We start from the raw sequence: 8,323 nt of genomic DNA on the forward strand, positions 1-8,323 counted from the left end.
ATACAGCCAGCTATCAGGTAGACGCCTCAATTAACTAGTTCCACTCAAATTCTAAAACTTAGTTAAGTGGGCTAGGTTATTTATTTTTTAAATTAGCAATTCGTTAGGGACTACGTGGAATCTTGTCCGGTCTCATTTCCGGCCCGTTGTTGGGTCAATCAAACCCAACTAGAAACACCTGTGATGCTTTTCACCCATCGCGTCTGATACAGCTGTAATGACCTTAAATGGCCACACAGATTGACTGCCGTGTATTAACCCTTGGAAGCCAGAGGGGCGCTGTTTTGCTCATCTCCCGTTGAAGTAAGGTAGTTCTGCTTCCTTCCTTCCTAACTTCCTTCACGTCTAACAACTTTATTGTCTCTTTTGCATAATATAGTCAAGAGTCAAGACATTTATTTTCTTCTCTGGGGGCAACTTGTTCATAAAAACGTCAACAACAACAATCTAAGCAAACAGTTACAACATAACAGCCGCAATGGCAAGTGATAAAAATGCTTGATTGATAAAATGTAACTTATGATAGGACAAACAGGAACAAAACATCCTTGGACAGAAGGTAATGGACCTCAAGGTTGATCCATGCACGGCGATGAATGTATTTAGGAATCATAATCGTCATTATCATAATGATGTCATAAATAATAGGAATAAACATGTAGAGGACAAACCCTAGGCATCGTACAACCTTTATGAACTCATTGCCTTCTTCTTCTGTTATTACGATCGTCGACTTAGTTAATGGACCTAATTGGACATAATGTCATTTCATGTCCATCAGGTCTGTTGCTTGTCTCACCAAATACTGACACCTAATGGCCATTGTAGAATACTACACTCACAATTACTATGCTTCTTCTTACTTGTATTTTTATTTTAGCTTATTTAGTTATTTTGGTAATTTTCTATGATTGAAAATGCTTTATTCAAGCCAAGAATGAGGACAATTTGCTTAAATGTGCATACTTTTAAAAATAATAGCACATATTCAACCATAAAATAGTGATAATAACATTAGATTCTAAGGACAGGGAGATGCACGGGATATGAATGATTGTAGTAGACATTCAAAAAAATCCAAAAAACAAATAAGGAACAAAAACCGGGATATAACTTTCCCACTTTTGGACAGATTTAGTAGAGATACTCAATTGTTTTAGGCCACCATTACATTTACACAAGTACACACAATCTACACTGCAAAACCAGTGGACAGTGATCAATTACATAATAAGCATTATTATATTATTAATTAAGGGCGGCATGGCGGACGAGTGGCTAGCGCGCAGACCTCACAGCTAGGAGGACCAGGGTTTGATTCCACCCTCGGCTATTTCTGTGTGGAGTTTGCATGTTCTCCCCGTGCATGCGTGGGTTTTCTCCGCTTTCCTTTCCCTTTCCAAAAACATGCTAGGTTATATTTATAATATTATAAATTAATATATATTATAATAGGGGCGGCACGGTAGTCAAGTGGTTAGCACGCATACCTCACAGCGAGGAGACCAGGGTTCCCCGTGCATGCGTGGGTTTTCTCCGGGTACTCCGGTTTCCTCCCACATTCCAAAAACATGCTAGGTTAATTGGCGACTCCAAATTGTCCATAGGTATGAATGTGAGTGTGAATGGTTGTTTGTCTATATATGCCCTGTGATTGGCTGGCGACCAGTCTAGGGTGTACCCCGCCTTACGCCCGAAGACAGCTGGGATAGGCTCCAGCACCCCCCGCGACCCTCGTGAGGAAAAGCGGTAGAAAATGAATGAATGAATGAATATATTATAATAGGGGCGGCACGGTGGTCAAGTGGTTAGCACGCATACCTCACAGCGAGGAGACCAGGGTTCCCCGTGCATGCGTGGGTTTTCTCCGGGTACTCCGGTTTCCTCCCACATTCCAAAAACATGCTAGGTTAATTAGCGACTCCAAATTGTCCATAGGTATGAATGTGAGTGTGAATGGTTGTTTGTCTATATGTGCCCTGTGATTGGCTGGCCACCAGTCCAGGGTGTACCCCGCCTCTCGCCCAAAGACAGCTGGGATAGGCTCCAGCACCCCCGCAACCCTTGTGAGGAAAAAGCGGTAGAAAATGAATATTATTAATTAGCCTATTATTATTACTATCATCATTATTCTTCTTCTGATTATTACTAATACTAGTACTAGTAGTAGTAGGCTAGTATTAGCCTGCTTTTGCCCTATTATATTTGAAATATTGAAATAATATATTTGAAATGTGGAAATGTTTGTAAAATAAAAAAATCTAATTATTTAGGGGGGCTTAGGAACATTTTAGGGTTTTAGGGGGGCTGAAGCCCCCGAAAATAGGCCTAATGACACCACTGGTTGACCACAATGATCAAATCCCAATGTAGTGAGGGACGACTGTACTTTTATACTAATTTAGAACAATATTTTCCAGGTTGCTGCTCCTGTATTAGATCATCCATTCTGATGAAGAGAACGTGCATCAAAGGTGCCCACCGAATCCTCCATGAGTCATTTTGGCCAATGAATCGAATCCTTTTTGGGCACATTGAATTAGGCATCATTATGTAACTTGTTAAGCATGACTGAAACCAATATGGCCTACGTCACCCATTAAGCATGAATAGGATCCAGTCATTGCTCGGGCAAAGAGGGGTTATCCATCTTGCACTTGGACACAGGGTCGGGGGGGAACCCTTTTTCTCAGTTGTGACCCCTCCTCATTGAAATGAAGGCACACCGTCTGGCCTGCCCTTGTCAGCACTCGTTAACCCATGTATTGATTTTCCCCCCTCTACTGTACATCTCCTTTAATTAAAGACACCGGCTAATCTGGCTTCCCACCAGTTTGCAGCTGTCACATTGAGATGACGACGGCTAAATATAGAGCTTTTCATTTGCATGTATCGACGCAACGTGTTATAAGGTCAGCGGAGGATGGATTTAACTCAAGTTTGATCCTTGATGGGCTTTTCACTTGTGTGAGTGTGGCTGTTTTCCTCGTCTCCCACCTCCAAAAGGGCTGTGCCTTGGTTCCAGCACCTTGGCATGTTGGTTCCGTAGAACAATGGCATGAACGGAGTGAGCCCTTTTGTCAGTCATACACATTTTTTTCATTGTGGGGATTATTTTTTGATTATTTTTTGTTTATCGTTTAATTTGTTCAAGTTCAACTTTCATTCATTTTCTACTGCTTTTCTTCAAGAGGGTCGCGGGGGTGCTGGAGCCTATCCCAGCTGTCTTCGGGCGAGAGGCGGGGTACACCCTGGACTGGTGGCCAGCCAATCACAAGGCACATATAGACAAACAACCATTCACACTCACATTCATACCTATGGACAATTTGGAGTCGCTAATTAACCTAGCATGTTTTTGGAATGTGGGAGGAAACCGGAGTACCCGGAGAAAACCCACACATGCACGGGGAGAACATGCAGACTCCACACAGAAATGGCCGAGGGTGGAATTGAATCCTGGTCCAGAGCTCTGCGCGCTAACCACTCAACCGCCGTGCAGCCTCGAGTTCAACTTTAAATGGATTTGGATGAAATTTTCAGGAATTTCTGGACATGGGATACGGAAGAACTGACTAAATTTGGGGGGTGATCCGGATCACCATCTGGAGCCAGGGATTTTTTTTTAAATAATTGTTTAACATTTTGGACAATCTTGGAGTCACCAATGAACCTAATGCTAGGAGTCCACTGGGCCGGCGCCAGTTGGTGCCAGTTGGTGCCAATGTAATTTGCTGTGGCACCTCATGTTGCCAATAAGGTGCCTAGTGGCATGCAGTGGCTCAAACTGCCTCCCAACTGGCTCTGGGTGGCGTGCAACGGCGGCAATAATTGAGTTTGGCGGCAAGAAAATGTCAAAATGTTTAAAATTTTCGTCACGCCAGGGAGAAGTGTCCACCAAGTGGAACCAAATGTCACAAACAATCTGCCTGTTGGAATCCACTGGAATGTAATGGCGTGAGCTAAATTGCGCCAATGATGCTAGGAGTCCACTGGGCCGGCGGCAGTTGATACCAGTTTGGCACGTAATGGCTCGCTTTGGCGCAGAATTAACGGAAACATGCCGAGCGTACAATAATTCGGCTCCACAGCGATCCACTACGCGCCAATCCCATAATCTTTGGCACCAACTGGCACCAACTGGCACCGGCCCAGTGGACTCCTAGCATAACATGCATGTTTTTGGATTGTTTGAGGAAACCGGAGTACCCGGAAAAAACCCACGCATGCAAAGGGAGAACATGCAAATTCCACACTGAGATGGCCGAGGGTGGAATTGAATCCTGGTCCTGAGGTCTGCACGCCTAGTGGCATGCAGTGGCTCAAACTGCCTCCCAACTGGCTCGGGGTGGCCCAAAAATTGAGTTTGGCGGCAAGAAAATGTCAAAATGTTTAAAATCTTTGTCACGCCAGGGCGAAGTGTCCACCAAGTGGAACCAAATGTCACAAACAATCCGCCTATTGGAATCCACTGGAATGTAATGGCGCGAGCTAAATTGCGCCAATGATGCTAGGAGTCCACTGGGCCGGCGGCAGTTGGTACCAGTTTGCGCCAAAGATTATGTGATTGGCGCGTAGTGGCTCGCTTTGGCGCAGAATTAACGGTAACATGGCAACATGCCGAGCGAATATAATTCGGCGCCACAGCGAGCCACTACGCGCCAATGACATAATCTTTGGCACCAACTGGCACCAACTGGCGCCGGCCCAGTGGACTCCTAGCATAACATGCATGTTTTTGGATTGTGGGAGAACGTAAACTCCACACAGAGATGCCAAGCAAAGAATCGAACCCACGTCTTAATAATAACTCTTCATTTGCAGTACATCAAAGCAAATGTGACGCTGGGGTTAATACGATGATGCAACACAGGAAGTGCAGAGGCTAAATTCAAGTCAACTCCGGAGTGGAAACGTTAGTTTGCATATCAGCCTATTTGGTGTCACTAATGTGATCATCCAGCGTTCTTCCTGCGGGCCTTTTTTTTTTTTTCGTCGACTGAGCGCTTCACCCCTGCATCATCACTCAGCTAGGGGCGGGGTTTAAGTGGGACAGGAGACAGGAAGTAGACCAAAAATAACAAAAGAAAGACGTGGAAATAAAAAGGAGCTTGTGTACCAGGAAAGGAGAGTCAGGAGAAGATCAGGGAAGTATTTATGTCTCCCTTGGCGCTCGTCTTTACCCCCACCCCCCCCCCCCCCCCCACCCTCCCTGCGAGCTGTTTTACATCAGCGATCTAATTAAAGGAAATAAATCAGCCCCACCTGGTTTCCGGGACGGTCTCTTGCACCTCCACCCCCTGATTGTATAAATCTCCATTACAGTGCATTACACGGCACATCACTCATGTTGTTTAGAGCTCCAAAATATGCAAACAGGCCAGGGCCGTAAAAGTGATGGATGCTGAAACCGACCCTCCTTTGCGTCAGCACCTCGCACGGCAGCAGGCGGCCCGCTAAGCGACGTCCCGTGTGGGCCGAAGACGTATTGTGAGCTGTCCTTAACTGTGACTGTTTTCATTGTGCTCAGGCATCCAAAAGGCACTTTTTATGACCTCATTTGCTAAAGGGCTGCGTCTCGGAGGCTGAGGCATTATTTCATCTAATTAGCTGTGCCAAACCTTGACGCCGTCCCCAATAGAACCCTTGACAATTGTTAAAACGAAGGTTAATCAGTAGTTTTTTATTGGTTAACAAACGAGCGACAGCATGCTTAAGATGTACCGTGATATTGTGATATACTGTTGGTGAAAAATACTTTTTTTGCTGTTTTTTGCAAAAAAACAGTCGCGGGGGTGCTGGAGCCTATCCCAGCTGTCTTGGAGGGAGAAGCGGGGTACACCCTGGACTGGTGGCCAGCCAATCACAGGGCACATATAGACAAACAACCATTCACACTCACATTCATACCTATGGACAATTTGGAGTCACTAATTAACCTAGCATGTTTTTGGAATGTGGGAGGAAACCGGAGTACCCGGAGAAAACGGGGAGAACATAACACAATTCCACACAGAGATGGCCGAGGGTGGGATTGAACTCGGGTCTCCTAACTGTGAGGCCTTTCTCCTCCACAAAACGCTCAACGCTCAGTTCAGGAACTCATCATCCAACCACACCAACTTTGTTGCGATTGTTCAGAAGTCGAGATAATGGTGGCCAGCCAATCACAGGGCACATATAGACAAACAACCATTCACACTCACATTCATACCTATGGACAATTTGGAGTGGCCAATTAACCTAGCATGTTTTTGGAATGTGGGAGGAAACCGGAGTACCCGAAGAAAACCCACTCATCCACGAGGAGAACATGCAAATTCCACACAGAGATAACCGAGGGTGGGATTGAACTCGGGTCTCCTAGTTGTGAGGTCTGCGTGCTAACCACTCGTCCACCGTGTAGCCCCTTATCCATTTCACAAACAATTAAAATGAATCAGGTGATTTTCAAAAAAGGATCTACATTTTTGCATAGAGGCCTACTATCAACAACTGTCATAACATCACAACATATAGACAAACAACCATTCACACTCACATTCATACCTATGGACAATTTGGAGTCGCCAATTAACCTAGCATGTTTTTGGAATGTGGGAGGAAACCGGAGTACCCGAAGAAAACCCACGAATTCACGGGGAAAACATGCAAGGGTGGAATTGAACACTGGTCTCCTAGCTGTGAGGTCTGCGCGCTAACCACTCGACCGCCGTGCAGCCAAATGCACCCATTTCACAAACAATTAAAATTAATCAGGTGATTTTAAAGAACGCTCAACATTTTTGAATAGAGGCCTACTATCAACATGGCTGCTAATCTAAGTTCATCATTTTATAAGGCTAATAGATGATTAGAAAAGCCATCTAAAAATCTAAACTAAAACTAAAATCTCTTACTATGCTATTAACTACTCCCTTCAGAGAGCAGCACAAACTGGGTCTAACAAGGACAGAAAAACGATGCACAACTTGTTTTTAATTTCCCAAATATTTCAACTTTCGGCGGCACGGCAGTCTAGTGGTTAGCGCGCAAACCTCACAGCTAGGGGACTCGGGTTCAATTCCACCCTCGGCCATCTCTGTGTGGAGTTCTCCCCGTGCATGCGTGGGTTTTCTCCGGGTACTCCGGTTTCCTCCCACATTCCAAAAACATACTAGGTTAATTGGCGACTCCAAATTGTCCATAGGTATGAATGTGAGTGTGAATGGTTGTTTGTCTATATGTGCCCTGTGATTGGCTGGCCACCAGTCCAGGGTGTACCCTGCCTCTTGCCCGAGGACAGCTGGGATAGGCTCCAGCACCCCCTGCGACCATTGCGAGGAAAAAGCGGTAGAAAATGAATGAATGAATGAATTTCAACTTTCTTCAAACTGAATCTGCTTTTTCGAAAATGAATGAATGACTTACGTATATACTCTATATAGGGGCGTGTCCCAAACTGTCCAATGGAGAGGGTGGTCCTTGAAGTCTAACTCACCAGAACAGCATAACATATACGTAGATGTTGTGCTATATACTTTACATATACTATATATATTTATGTGTGTGTGTGTATCAATTAAAAAGCCAATTTCATCAGCAAGCGTAAGCGACATCGGGCCTTGTTATGAGTTATGAGTCTCCTATGTGACTTTCACACCTGTTTGTTCCTCTGCCGGTCAGCACTAATCTACATAATAAATGGATTCCTGATTTATGCCTAATCAGCAAATATGGCTTCGGACATAATTGTCTCCAGAGCTGCTTGATTGTCATTAAATAAAAGTTGATCCCACAAGGAGCTGTGAGAAAGCAATATAATCTGCACCTTGCAGCTTTCAGGTGAGCATCACCGTGTTTAGCATTAGCATACTTCTTCATCCATCTTCTAAGGAAGCTGCGCTTATCTTCATCCAGATTGTTTCCTGCAATTATTAAGAAAAAGTAGGAATATTACTGAACATTGTATGAATGAACGTTCCATTACGGGGAATGAAATTTACGGAAATTCAGCTTTTCAGGTGAAACCTTTACAGATGACCTATATTTGACCTTCTCTAAACATCAGAATGCAGGACTTGGCGCTCTCTAACCAGAAGAGCAATCGCCGAATCCATTTGCAGTCACTTTAGCATTACGCTGTTCACATTTAGACATCATGAGCACAAGAAGACACCTAACAAGCGATCACCGAGGCTGCAAACAGGATGTTCCCACAGGGGACTGGAGGCTGAATGTCACCGAGTGTCATCAGCAGAGATACGTACGTACAGAGAGACTGGAAAGATCTCGGAAAAGTCCTACTTTGTGCCTTTCCGTGAAATACGTTTAACCTGTGAAT

The sequence above is a fragment of the Doryrhamphus excisus genome, linkage group LG3 (genome assembly GCF_037039965.1).
Source record: "Doryrhamphus excisus strain RoL-2023G ecotype Guam linkage group LG3, RoL_Dexc_Guam_v1.1, whole genome shotgun sequence".
NCBI lineage: Eukaryota > Metazoa > Chordata > Actinopteri > Syngnathiformes > Syngnathidae > Doryrhamphus > Doryrhamphus excisus.